Source organism: Eleutherodactylus coqui, chromosome 11, assembly GCF_035609145.1.
Source record: "Eleutherodactylus coqui strain aEleCoq1 chromosome 11, aEleCoq1.hap1, whole genome shotgun sequence".
NCBI lineage: Eukaryota > Metazoa > Chordata > Amphibia > Anura > Eleutherodactylidae > Eleutherodactylus > Eleutherodactylus coqui.
The window spans coordinates 84,488,798-84,503,714 of NC_089847.1; the positions used below are offsets into that span (position 1 = coordinate 84,488,798).

The 14,917-nt window shown below is 39.8% G+C and overlaps 1 protein-coding gene across 4 annotated transcripts in view; it reads left to right on the plus strand.

Moving 5' to 3' along the window:
* The window catches only part of CHRM1 (cholinergic receptor muscarinic 1), a 151,457-nt gene that overhangs the window by 82,609 nt on the left and 53,931 nt on the right, over window positions 1-14,917 (plus strand). For 3 of the 4 annotated variants that reach the window (XM_066582868.1, XM_066582866.1, XM_066582870.1), the window contains one exon: window positions 10,411-10,520. The exons of the other annotated variant lie outside the window; for it this stretch is intronic. The gene's annotated coding sequence lies outside the window, so the exon portion shown is untranslated. The remainder of the gene's footprint in view (window positions 1-10,410; window positions 10,521-14,917) is intronic. 4 annotated transcript variants of the gene reach the window in all.

The window sequence follows — 14,917 nt, forward strand, 5'->3', positions numbered from 1 at the left end:
TTACAGAAACAGCCATCCTTCTATTACAAGATGGCCATTCGAGTGAATGGCCATCATTTAATATTGTATTTCTGTAGGAGCAACAGTGGTGGATTAAGGGGACCATAGGCCTGGGGCTGTTCACACATCTTGCCACCCACCCCCGTAGAACATTCTTGGGGATCTGCTTCAGATTTAACCCCTTCAATCGTGCGGATCTGTATCAAAATCCATGCCACGATCTGCACCAAATGGAGTGAATTGTGGTGCAGATTTGCCATAGAGTTTTCTGCTGTGCAACATCCACAGCAAATCTGCCATGCATGTACTTGCCTCCCTCCCAAAAAATTATATATATTTCATAATGTGATCGTCTTAAGATACAGCAGCTCAATTGTAGTATAATTCTAAATAATAGTTACTATATAATGCACTGAAATACAGGCTCTACAAAGTACCAGAATATTGAGACGTAGCAGATATTGGTGTAGATTTTCCACAGCGGACAATCCACAACAAACTCCAAGTCCACACCAAATTCCCCATGACTATGCCAAAATCCACACAATTGTTCTGATCTCAAAATAAGTGTTGGGAGGGTCAGGGACTCATAGATGAGTCTTGAGCTTTCTCAATTATTTGCTACCTAGGGATGAAGAAATGTTGATTTTTATCACTGGAAGATTCATATTAACCCTAGTCTACAGTATGAGGTTTTAGGGAATAGATTGAAGTCAGTGGTTGAAGATTTCCCTGTCTGGCCATTGCTATGTGTGCTGCCAAGGTCATCAATAAACATTTTCAATGGCCGTGTCCCTCAGTAAAATGGTTTCTTCAGTAGGGCTACCTTTTTGAGAAAAATGTTATACATTTTATATAATCTATCACATAAAAAGGTCTCATAAATTCTTCTGATATTCTCTATGATATTACCCAGGGAAAGCCAATCATATGTGGCAGGACCAGCCTTAGTGAAGACAACGGCACTTAAATTGACAGTGAACATCACTTGATTACCTCACATTCAATCATGATGACATATTTTTTGGCCCAGGACACCGGCTGCTGTACGGCGTCTGTAGTTTAAGCCAAGTGTGTGAATAATAGAATTCACTTTTACAGACAGAGGTGGTCCATCCCTTTTATGTTCAGATTGAACCATTCTACATATAGGGGGCTTTTCAATTTGCTCCCGAATTTTCTGGTAAACATTTTCCCTTATATATTACCTCTAAGAAAAAAGTCAGACAACATTTTATTAAGTGATTAAGCTAGGAGTGAATGACATCTTATAAATATCAAAGTCTTCATATCAAAATTGTTTACAAGACCCAACAGTCACCCTACAAGTGAGCAATTCATCGCTCAGTGCCTTGTCGCCGGCCACTTGTACACAGGACAACTATTGGCCAAATTTGTAGTTTCCAGCAATCATATTGTTAATCCAGGAATTATTCTGACTGCCATTATGGAGTTGAGAAAAAAAATTTCCCCCAAAATGGGGTAAATTGGCTTCTACCTCATTGGGGTTTTTTGCCTTCCTCTGGATCAACCATGAAAGGGGATGTGGAAACAGATTGAACTGGAATCACATTTGTCTTTTTTCAGCCTAGCATACTATGTTACTACTATATTGCAAAGGTACCTGTAACCACTTATCTGATCAAAATCTTGTACCTTTTTATCACAGGCTGCATTCAAGATGCCCAATAACCTTTGCTTCTTGATGTCACAAGATTTAAACAAACTCACATTCTGTCAAATTTAAAGGGGTTATAGAGATTGTTAGGTGCTCTGTTCAGACACAATCTTCTGCTTCTGTGCCTGGCAAACATGGGCGTCGTCCCATTCTCTCTGTTCTCTGAGCTTTTATTCAGTCTCTTCCAGCACTCTTAGGGTTAATAGCTTCTGGCCTCCTGTTCAGCTGATACTCCTTTTCTAATCACCACCCTATATAGCAGTCCTGGACCTTTCAGACCTTGCTGCAGTGTTGATGAGAGTTTGTTCCATTCACTTCATATTCAGCCGCTACTTCGGCAGTTACCTTGCTACCTTGCTGTCTGCTTATGTTCTGTGTTCTTCGTTTGTGTACTCTGTGGTCTATTGTTCCCATTGTCCACTACTCTGTTTATCCTTGTCAGCTTGTTCCTCCTTTGTTTCTGTACTCCCCAGTGTTGTTCTACCTTTGTCCTATTGGTGTTCTGGCCCACCAGGGTAAGTCAGCGCCTAGAGGAAGACCGTGGGGTCGTCCTTATCTGGATGAGTGCTCCACTTATAGGCAGGGGTCTCCCTCTCCTGGTTATCAGATCAGGGCAAGATACCTTCCCTAGTTTCCATCCATATACGGGGCTGTTCATCTGGTATCTTACCTCCCATGCTGGGATAGACTGTCAGCCGTGCTGGATCGGATCTTCACCTACCCGGTAGGTTGACACAGTGGTTCCACATCCACAGTCCTTACAGAGATAAAGAAATCTTTCGGTGAGGGCAGAAAATATTCTAAAAGTTATTGCAGAGCTTTTGTCTGCCTTCACTAAGCCACTTTCAGCTCTCGAAAACTTGCGAAACCAGTATGGAGAGTCGCAAATATTGCACAAAAGCATTGATAAATCCTCCCCAAAGTTTTGAACAGAGTCTATGAAAAACGAGACCAGAAGTTTAAGGGCTCTTGCACACAGGTGGAATTATTCTACCAGGGGGCAGCGGAATTTGCCGCTGCAGAAATCTGCATCAAGCTCTGCATGGCTAAATGTGGATTTTGATACAGAACTGCAGGCAGATTTAAGCCATTTTCAATGGTGCATGAAAATCTGCACGTTAACCATGCAGATTGTACTGCAGAGCATTCCGCAGGACTGCAATTTCCACTGTGTCCTGGTGGAATAATTCCGCCCATGTGAAAGCACCTTAATATTTCCGCTATGTTTAAACTCCATCTAATTAATGTGAAGAGCATTAAACAAGTTGATGAATTGTATTTTAATGATTCTTACCCATATGTAATGTATAGTGCAAATGTTGGGAGAGATTTATCAGTAGTTTTGTATGGCACATAGATATATTAAAATGTACATACAGCACAGTGCATTTGCCACAACTTGCTCGGCAACTTGTGGCTATTGTACATATACATACACATCTTAAATAAATTTGGTGCATTCTACAACTTATTTTAGCCATTCCCCTTCTTCTAGAGATATTTCAAAGGCATTGCACCATTTGTTGCCTTTTGTTATACAATTTGCACCAAATCCTGGCGTTTTACTGAGCGTCTAAAGAAGGGGTGTTAAAACTGGCAAGATGTAAAATGCAAATACTACTTTACAGCGGCAAAATGTAAAATGCAAATACTATTTTACAAATGCCCCCCCTTTAATGCTTCTGCATCTTTCCAATGTATTCTGTGTTCTTCTCAAGCCTGAGTGGAGATAAATACATGCAAAGATGCAAATAAGGCACACTCCGCTACACATATTCTCATGATTTGGGGCACACATTTCACACTGGTGTTTCTAAAGACGCATGGGTTCTCCTGGCAGGACAAGCACGGATTTGGTTTTGAGTAGGAAGTTTCTGTAGATGACTTTAACATGCAAATCTCAAAAAACTTAACAAGACGAGGATGTATGTTGAAAGATTGTCGACACGCCACATATGCTGGAACAAAGCAAGCAGTGCGTGGGCTGAATTAGGTGGCCTGAAAAAGCTTTATCACATCGCTGTATCTATTGCCTGACTACAATGAGGATTGTTTTAAGTGGAAAAATATTGATAAACAGTCATATGAAACAATGTAGTTCTTTATCTACTACAGCAAGAAAGGCCGTTATTATGTTTAGATCCAAATAGAAAAACACCTTCACAAGGTCTGAGCAAAGAATCAAACATATGTGAATTAGAGCTAAAAATTCTGCAGCTAGAAGAGACAAATGAAGGAAAACGAAGATATGGAAAATACGGGCGACTTTCTGTCCAGGCATATTTAATAGGACTTGTGGAAGGAGCTTTCTTATTAATCTGCAGGTTCTCACAGATCAGGATATAAGAGAAGGCTTAGAATAAAATTAGCACCACAATGAAGGAAAATTCATGCAATGTATAGGCAGCTGAAGAAATGATATTTGCATGAAATTATACATCGGTGAGTGCGGTATTTTTGGAATGAATTTTAATGCTAGGGAAGTTCTTGGGCTATGTGAAGAGATCTATATGGGGCGATGTATTATTTGACTGTGGAGAGCTTGGTTGAGTCAACAATCTGCTAATAGCGTAGAACAGCTCTGCCCAATTAGAAAGCCGTCGCATTATGCATACTTATTTATTATTGTTATCACAGTGCACACAATTTTACACAGCAGTGAACACAGAATTCTTTTTCAATAGTTTTGACCCCAAGGCTAAATTAGCTCGCCATGCATATCGACAGCAAGCTACGCTAACTATTCCTGCTGCTGCTTTCCACATTAGCCAAGGTCGCCCTCACACACTGTACCTAGCACTGACTCATATCTCATGTATAATGAAGATTATCTCCCAACGGTCATTATATATTCCAGCCCATTGGACACTTTATTTCCACACAGAAAAAGCTGTCACACCTCAGAAGTGTCTAATTTCTATCTTGTACCAGTGGAACACATTTGTCTTTGCTCCTAACACAATGAAAGCACTCAGCTGCTGTTAGTACCTTTCTAATTTCAACTCTCACCCTTGGTCTCAACTAATGGAAACTTGTCCAAATCAGCAATTTGCTCTCCTACACTGTAGCTAAATTGTGACTTCAGTCTCGTCTATAGATGTATAGATGCTGTTCGGAGATAAGGACATTCCACCGATCCATTCAGATTTTCTCACCGCAGCACTGTGGCCAAGTTACTGTCAAATGCAACTTGACGGTATGGAAGCATCATGACGGCTGGTATGTGAGAACATAATCTACTATGGGAAGCTGCCTAGTCGTAGACAGGTGTGGTCACAGTTGTGGTCTAGCTGTGGCATTATCCATAAGGAAGGTCTTTATGCTTACCTAGTTCTATTTGGCTACATGACAGTTTTAGTCTTATTTTATTAGAAAGTAGAAATAGCTAGTATTATATTTAAGCAAAGTAGGTTTGATTCTGTTGAAATTTGGGTGCTAGATTCGGCAGAAATGTGGGCGTCAATATTGCTGCCTAAGGCTGGTTTCACATCTGCATCGGAACCACCGGCTGGAGGTTCCATCGCAGATCCGGCATGCATCGCTTTTTCTTTCATCCAAGAGACAGGCAGCTGGTTGAAAAGTGGACAAACCCCATTATAATTAATGGGATCTTTCTATTGCTGTTCGGCCACAGGGGTTCCCCTTTCCTGCTCCCTGAACTTAATAGAAAAAGCAGAATCCCTAGCGCAGATGTGAAACCAGCCTAAGATGTTCTTTTCTTTATGAATATGGACATCTGTTTAAAGCTTTACAATGCATCTCTTCATTTGTAATATATACCATGGAGTCCCTGTTGTTTTCTTGCATATATTCACTGGCCATCCTACATTTTAACAAGTTAGTCATTGGTAGTAAGCTGTTTCAGGCCATCTACTGTAGAGAACGTATAGCTATTGCTGCACAGCCAGCTCTCTTATTTGCCTGATTCCTGTTGTGGGATACTGTTGTGATTGCTGTAAGCAATATGGCAGCCAGAGGATAGTTGAATAAGTAGGCTAGACAGGTCTTGGGCTGGCCATACACATTACATATCAGTTAGCCATCTCGCCCAACCTATTCATATATATACATGCTCAGCTGAGCATGCTTGTGTTCTGAATGTGGAGAGGGGAGTAAAGGCCCATTCATACCTGCAATAGTGCATTAGTGATCTATTTGATCTGTCTAGGAGCAGAGAGAATTGACATAAAATAAAAATTTTCTTTTTTCCCCATTGGTTTCAATGGGTTTCAGCAAGAAATGGAAAGCTTTTGGTTTTCTTCCATTCCATTATTTTCAGCTTTTTTTATGAAAAAGGTTTGGTACTGTGCCAGCCAGTAAAGCATAATGTGGTTGTTCTCAGTAAGAGAAACCACATAATCTTGTAGATATGATACCTTTCAATAGCTAACAAAATGCATGATGTTATAGCAAGCTTTCAAACCTACCTAGGGCTTCCTCAGGCTTAATAAAACAGATCTGGATGGGGTATATATATATATATATATATATATATATATATATATATATATATATATATATATATATATGAAAAGGCACAGTCATTGCGTGATTAATTTGCACTTAAAGCAATACCAGAGAAGATGAGCAGAGGAGTAAATACTTAATTAGTCCGCTGATAAGGGATTTTATGGTCTCTAAATTGGCGTTAGTGGGTCGCCAGGCCAGTGTGTTATTTCTTCTTCAGATTTCTCATATTCTCCACTGATGCAAAAAGCCCCCTCCAAGATTAACTCTATACTTGAGCGTATCAAAAAGGGTCATAAATCTGTACTCCCAAATTCTTCTGTGACACTGCGACTTGAAGTTGCCTTTCAGTATGATAACTGTCAGCTGTTATATGTTGTGTCTGTGACTTGAAAAATGCTTTGCCACAGGTAATTCTGTCTTTTTCTCTAAGTGTGTGGCTATGAGATCTCATCCTCGCTTTAGGTTTTTGTCCTGTGTTCCCGATATAAAGCCCCCCAACAGGACATTTACTGCACATGATCAGGTCACAACATCAGATGTGGAACATGTGAATGTCCCCAGGATCTTATAGTCCTGCTGTGTGTTGGGGATCCGTATCCTGTCCGCAGTCAGCATATGTGAGCAGGTCTTACAGCTCCTTATATTACAGGGATAAATTCCTTTCTGTGTGTCAGATGGCAATGCACTCCTAATTATAAGGTTCCTCAAATTTGGGGGTTGCCCGGGAATAAAGTTTTCAGATGGTCCTCCGTGTGGTCTTCCTATGATGGAGTTTCTCTACGGAACAAATAGCACTTCAGATTGTGCTATTAATTCCAGTAATAAAATGGAAACATAATAGAATGGAAGCAAACCTGAAAGCTTTCCATTACTTTAAAAACCCAATTACCTCAATGGGGTAGGGGTTGATCCCGTTTTAATTCTGCTTCTCTCCTCCAAAAACGGAACAGAGATAAGGAAACCAAATGTAGGTGTGAATGAGCCCTAATGTCCCATTTAAACAGGAGGACAGTCGTCTAAACGCCTGCACGAGCTCTGACGTCACCGCTATGTTGTTAGCGCTCGTGCAGAAGATTTAGACAGGCGCTTCTTGCTGAGCGCTTAACATTCTGAGTACTGAGTGGAGAACATTTACACTTAGCGAGAAGTCAGCAATCCAGCGATGATAGAGCATGACAGCTGTGGATTTAGACAATTTTGGCACAAATTTGTTCATTTGCACACATTTTTCACAATAATTGACCAGTGTAAATGGCCTTTAAGCTGCTGCCAGACTCTTCTAGTGGGTGCTTATCTCCCTGAGAATAAAAGAATGGGACAAGTTGAAATCCAACTGTCTAATCTTTATTTCCCCAACTGCTGCTATCTGGGAAGAGTCGGGAGGCTCCTATATACATTAAATGGTCAGCTTGTCACTCCAAAATTAGCAGGTTTGGCCAGTATACATCTAATGTGTGCGACCAACTTTAGGAGCAAATAGAAAAGCAGAAGAGTAGGGTTTTTTTTGGTAGGGAGGGTAACCCTTCTTTGCACTACCAAACAGGGGCGTAACTATAGAGGATGCAGGGGATGCGGTTGCACCCGGGCCCAGGAGCCTTAGGGGGCGCATAAGGCCTATCTTCTCCATATAGGGAACCCAGTACTATGAGTAAAGCATTATAGTTGGGGGCCCTGTTACAAGTTTTGCATCAGGGCCCGGGAGCTTCAAGTTACGCCTCTGCTACCAAAGGTTTCTTTTAAAGATGCCATGAACCAGGTTAGGCACATTACTGAAACAGTGGAAGATAACTTGTGAACACTTAGTGGAAGTGTGATATAAAAGCCAAGCCTTCTTTGTATAACAACACAATTCGAGGCACAGTGATTGACAGTTTGTGCAGACAATGTTGCCTCTTTTTAGACACGTTCTCATAGAAGAAACATCAATATTCATCTGTAATTAGAACAGCTCCAAACCTTCCTCCAAAATTATATGGAAAATCAACACTTCATTGTTACAAATCATAAACACAACTAAAAAAAAACATAAAAACCATTTCCTACCACTGAGTCTCATAAAAGACATTACAAAAATACAACTATAATGAAGTTATTCTCCCAACTAGACTAGAACAAACATGAATACGTTTGTTTTCTACAACATTTTCAGATATGCTTTAAATATCTAATAACCCCAGTGAGTAAACACAAGACTTCACATTCGGAAAAGGAACTGAGTTTCTGCTTACTTAAAAGATGCACCAGAGACGCTGCGCCAATACACTGTGTATGATCAAAGATATTTCATATGTACCACATCTCATACCCAGATGGATGTTACATTATGCAACCATAATGTCAAAGGCATGCATGTATCATCAAGGGAACACTACTAGACAGATATCTTGTTTTGATAAATTCCTATAGTCTTTTTCCCAGAATTAATTGTTTATGTTTGCCAGTTCAGATAAAGTTAAATAGGTGATTAGTATTAGGATATCTGAGTTTTCAGAAAAAAACATTTTGCAATATCATGAACTCTGCATGCAGATTTTAAAGACACATAAAAACAACCCTGTTAACATATCAGCATATACGGGATCTTAGAAAATATGACTTTGAAGATCAATGTATTACATAGTTAATGTTAACTATTTATTTGAATACCGAATATCCCCGAAAAAAAGACCTGCCCCGATAATAAGCCCTACCCTGATTTTCAGGGGTCTGTGAAATATAAGCCCTCTCCTGAAAATAAGCCCTAGCTGCGCTAGGTAAAAAAAAAAACATACTCACCTCGCAGCCAGAATCTGTGTCCCCCGCTATGGTCTCCCCGGGGGGTGCGGCAGGCTGCTCTGCAATCCTCCCCGCTGTCATCTCTCTCTGGTAAACGGGCTAAGAATTCCCTGGCCTCCAGCAAGTTATGGCTCGATCATTCACAGCCATTCAGTGAATGACATCACTGAATTGCTGTGATTGGTTCATTGAGCGCCGGCTGTGATTGGCCAGCGCTCTATACAATCACAGCACTTACTTACTGGAGGCAGGGGAATTCAAAGCCCCATTTACCAGAGAGAGATGACAGCGGGGAAGATTACAGAGCAGCCTGCCACACCAGACGGGAGACCATCGCTTGAAACGCAGACACCTCCTGCGAGGCGAGTATATGCCCCACCCTTTCCCCCCAAAAATAAAACACTGTGCCTTTTTTGGGGGGAATTTTTATATAAGACAGTGTCTTATTTTTAAGGAAACATGGTAGCAGCAGTGGCAAGAACTGTATGACCAGCTGAAGCCTCCTGATGATCAGCTATTATCTCCAGGGACTTGAGGAGCAGGATCTTTATCAATCAACTGATCACAAGAACTGCTATCTTTATGGAAGGGTTTGTCTTCATGACACAACCCATTTAATAACTATAAGAAATATAACGTAAGAAATAAAGAGACCAGGTTTCACTGTGTTTAGTAATAAATATTACACATTCCATATCATTATGAGCTGGAGGTATTGTGGTTTAACCTTTCAACAGAATGAAAACTGTTTCCACAGTTATCCCCATCTTGAAAAGCAGTGGTACCGTATATAGGATATGCCATTACTTTACAATTGGTGGTGGTTCAATCTCTTGGATCCCAAGAGAATAAAGGGGCACAGCCTTGATGTAGTGCTGCCTCTCCATCACTCTGCATCGTGGTCCCCTGCCATCCATTGTGCAGGGAACTGTAATGCCGTCCCATTCAAGTGAATAGATCTGCCTGCAACTAACTGTACAACCAGGTGGTTATGAAAACCTAGAAGGGTATGCATTATTACACCAGTGCTGTGGCTCCTTCATTCTCAGGATCGGTGGGGTTTCCAAAGGTTGGGCCGCCACCGATCATAATATTCTGCAAAATGTAGTCTTAAACTCCTGGTTTCTTACTGACTTATGTTAATGCTATATGAATATTAAATGGGTTTTCTCATGAAGACAAACCCTTGCATAAAGAGAGTCTGTCCTGTGACCAGCTGATTGCTACAGGTCCACTTCCTCAGCCCCTGGAGACAACTGACCTTCAAGGGGATCCAGAGGTGAGATCCTAACGATATGCCACATTGTAAAATGAGAATACCCCTTTAAGATCACCTCTAACTTGGACACACTGTTGATACCATATATTCCTCTTACCCTGAGAATGGCTGCAAAAATATACAGATATGCATCAGTTTTAATTATAAAGATCCTTAGTAAGACTGTAATATGTATCTAAATCAGTTTATCCCACTTGTAATCCACCAGATCAAGCAGGCTATGTTCCAGGAATCCCATAAGAATGTGTCTTCCCAGCTGGGTTTAAACTGTTACCTTGTAACGTCTTTCTGGCATCCTTCAAGTGCAAGGAAAATAAGGTAAAATACGACTAATTTTTTTTTCTCATTATTTCTTATATATTTGGGGATTATAGTAAATACAGGTGGGATCTACTGAAATCTCAATTTACTGCAGTAAGAATTTCAGTGGGGTTCAGATATATAAGATTTCATTGAACAGAATAGATCCATGACTTACAAGTGGGTTGTGTGGCATATAAAAATATCCAGTGTATGTTATTTACTGGTAGACGGCACCATTTTATATTAATGTTGTTTAAGACTCCCTGTCAGAAATAATTGAATGTCTAGAATGATTGTATTACCTTAGATCAAGTACAACCAAACCTGACAGAGAGAAACAGACCTGTCTCCTTCTATGGAGAGCGAACAGAAAAGATTATTTACGACCTCAAAAAAACAAAAATGTATGATGTCATCTGCATCAAAGGATGTGGTCTGTGCAGTAATCTAATTCATATCTGATACAAAGTCTTGGTGATGCTATGTAGCTTCACATGTGGTCACTTACATGTGGCTTCTTAGCTGCTGCCGATACTTTACCCCATATGCAATAATTGGGGACAAGACATATTGTATATCTTCTATAACCCCTCTAATAAGGTTCCTTTCTAAAACGGTTTAATAGCTTAGTTAATGGCATAGATAATGATGGGACTGGATTCTTGCATCCGCATAACATTTATTTAAAGAGTAAAACTGCTGATTTACAGAGAATTGCAATTATTTCTATGAAGTTTATTGCAAAAGTAACATTTATGACATCGAATTCCTAGAAACAACCACAAGGATGTATGTATAGTGGGGAAATTACAAGCTAAACAGAAGCACATATCTCTCTAATGGCCAGAAGCATATTCCTGGTGGCAAATACCTTTTTACAGTAAGTCAAACATATTGGGTGCTGTATAGCAGAAACTTACAAAACAGATCTTACAGATTCATTTCATGGCGTCATTCTTAAGTAAAACCTGCATCTAGACCGGATTCTGTCACTTCTATAGATACATGTATGAGATTTTTCTCAGGCTGAAATATTCTTATTTTACACTGTACACCATAGCTGTAATTGACCCTCTTATGGAAGGATAAATCCTATTTTGACCCAAATCGCTTTGCCCTGGGTGCTCCTTAAATGTCCCTCTTCTGCAACTGATTGATTTGCCTTAATAAGTCTGCATTACCAGAGAAACCACATGCCAGGGTTTTTGGTGTCGCTCCTCTCATCCCTTTTAAATGTCCCAGACACAGAGGAGATAAATGCCCTGTTTCCCTGAAAATAAGACAGTGTCTTATATTAATTTTTGCTCCCAAAGATGTGCTAGGTCTTATTTTCAGGGATGTCTTATTTTTCCATGAAGAAGAATTCACATTTATTGTTGAACAAAAAAAATGAACATTTATTATATACTGTACAGTAGTTGTCATCACAAACCAGCATAACCAGACAAACTGTGAATCCTATCAAGAGTTTGTTGTTACTACCATTATTTCCATGTACACATTGTCTGGAGACTGTAACGATCACCGCCTAAAGAATCAAAGTGACACACTGGTTGCCTGGCACACACAGGGCCACAAAAAATAATGGCTCCCACACACTGTCTTGAGACTGTAATGATCACCCACAGCAGCTCCTGGACCACTTGTACAGCAGGGACGGTATTGCAGCTTCTGGCGACCAAGGGGAGCTCATCACAGCAGACTTACACAGCAGGGACAGAGCTAGGTCTTACTTTCGATGGAGGGGGGGCTTATATTTATTACTTCTGCAGACCCTCTACTAGGTCTTATTTTCAGGGGATGTGTTATTTTTGGGGAAACACAATATGTAGTATAAAAGGAGTACTGGGTCTGATGCATTTGTATAGGCACTGCTGTAGCATCAACTACTGTGTAGACTTATGACTATGTTAAGAACATTGCTATGTGGTTGCACTATAGTATAGGTAAGTCTACCTGTTGGGCACATGGTATGGATTATTTCATGTGAATATAATTTCTGTGTTGGCATTACTGATTGACTTATACCAGTGTGACCCAATATCAAAAAAGGTGGCACTAATGTGGGTATTAGTTGTTAAGTGCACTTCAATCATTCATATTCAATAAAGAAAGCAATATTGTCTTGAAATTATAACTAGGGTTGGTTTTGGAGATTAGATCAAGAGATTGGGGTAGTGCAGGGTGGACTTACAGTTTGCATGGATAGATATCTGGTCATCACTGCTAGAGCTTTACAAAAACCATCCTGTTTATGGTCACTAAGGTCGGTTTCACACATAGTATTCTTTCAAGAAACGTTTTTTCTGGTGTTTTTTTTTTTTGCATCCAGATCTTCACTGTAGGTCAAAAGGGAGTTATGAAACACATTACAAACGGTGCTTTTTGTGGTGCTCTCCTCACTTAATTCTTTTTTTAGTTCAGTATCATTTTTGCAAACCACATTGTGCCCTGGGTATGACTTTTTTCAGATGTTTTTCCACAAACTTTTCTGTATGGAAAAAAAACACCTGGAAAATGTACAAAAAAATCCACTCAAAAATGCTTATAAAAAACACATGAAATTCATACCGTTTTTTCAAGCCTCAAAAGGCTATATGTGCTGGAAGCTTTACTGTTCATTTTATGTCATGGTTTATGGCTATTTGACTTTTACAAGTTTATAAACTTAGCTAATCAGTGGCTATCATAACGTCTGGCTCAAGAATTGCTGAAGAATTCAAAAACTTTCCTAGTTTCTCTTCTTTCTGTCTACACTCTACAGTAATGCATGACCAATAAAATGCACTCTGTAATTAGAAATTAGGGGTAGCCATGGATATTTTGAAATTCTTCAGAGAGGTAAGTGATGACTTCCTTAAATAGAGTGACATGACCACTTCTGTTCACTACAAAATCCTCTAAGCATGAGGACACAGCTATGAGTATTGACTACAGTTTAGCTGTATGATAGTCTAAGCATCAATGGAAGTATGAAGTACTCCTAAACAGACCTGTCTATCAGAGGCTCGCTCTACCACTTTTCCCTCTCATGCTTTACACTGCAGTTCGGTACATATACCTTGGCTGCTGTATATATACATAAGCCCAGTACAAGCTCAGCAGGAAGTCAGTGCAAGAAAAGCAGCTTTTCATTATAGGAAGCATAGAAAGATTCTAAACCACAAGGAAATAGCAGAGAGAAAAAGATTATTGTTGCGGTGCACCAGCCACAATCAGGAGGTGGAGCCAGGATGACATCACAACGTCAGCCCCGGTCCACATTAACGCACCTTTGGTGGATGCCCCCTGCCATTTGGCGCCAAGCGCTGATGAGTGCCTACTTGCTGTCACTGCAGAAGTTCCCTTAAGATTTTTCTGTTTGGAATCCCTCTGTGTTTTTAGTTACTACAGAAATTGCCTTAGGTGTTGTCTGTCAGGAATCCCTCAGCGTGTAAAGGTGCCTTCTTCTCTTCCCTGCTACAATATCTTCTATCGGGTATGGGCTAAATAGCCGATAGGGAAATGTTTCCGTGGTATTACAATATTGGTGCCCAGTAGCCTCCCTGGCACATAAGTGGACCAGTGTTATTCATGACACAAGTTCAGGGTCTGTTATGTTTCTGCTGCTCTCTCTATAAAGTTGTCTATCATGTTACATCAGAGACTAAGATGTTGTCACCTTGCTGTCACATGGGGACTGTGCTGCCTACGCAATTCTTCAGTCATTGAAGTGTATATTTTTATACAAAATAACGAAGCATTTAGATGTGGATGAGCGGATTATAGCACAGAAGAACTTTTTCATCAGTTTTTCTTGAAGGAACTGAACTGAATTTCATGTAAGAAATCAAGAGCTCCTTTTCACAGCTCTGCTATCAGTGTATGCATGAAAAAGTGCTCTAGATCTACATACCAACGTGCCCGTATGCTACCATTATCCAATCCCAAAAGAATAGAAATTTTGCAAAGGTTTGGCCAGTGTAAATCGGTGTACATTTTTTCTAACTGTATTGTAAAGTGTAGTCAAATATTGTATGTTTTTTAACCCCTTAATACCAAACACTGTTTGCACCTTAACGACCAACTAATTTTTCTGTTTTTTTTTTCCTCATCAGATTTCTAAAGATGTACTTTTGTAATTTTTTGTCAAGATAGCCATATGAGGGCTTGTTTTTTGTGAGACAAGTTGTATTTTTTAATAATACTATATAGCACATGGTATAATTTTTATAATTTTTTTTTAGGGGGATTGGGAAAAAAATAAATGTTGATGTCTTTTGGATTTCATTTTTCCAGCGTTCAGCATGCAGAATAAACAATGTACTCACATTATTTCCTGGGTCAGCATGATTCCGGCGATACCAAGTTTATAGAGTTTTTTTGTATTTTGCTATTTTTGTACACTAAAACCACAAAAAATTGCTATTCTG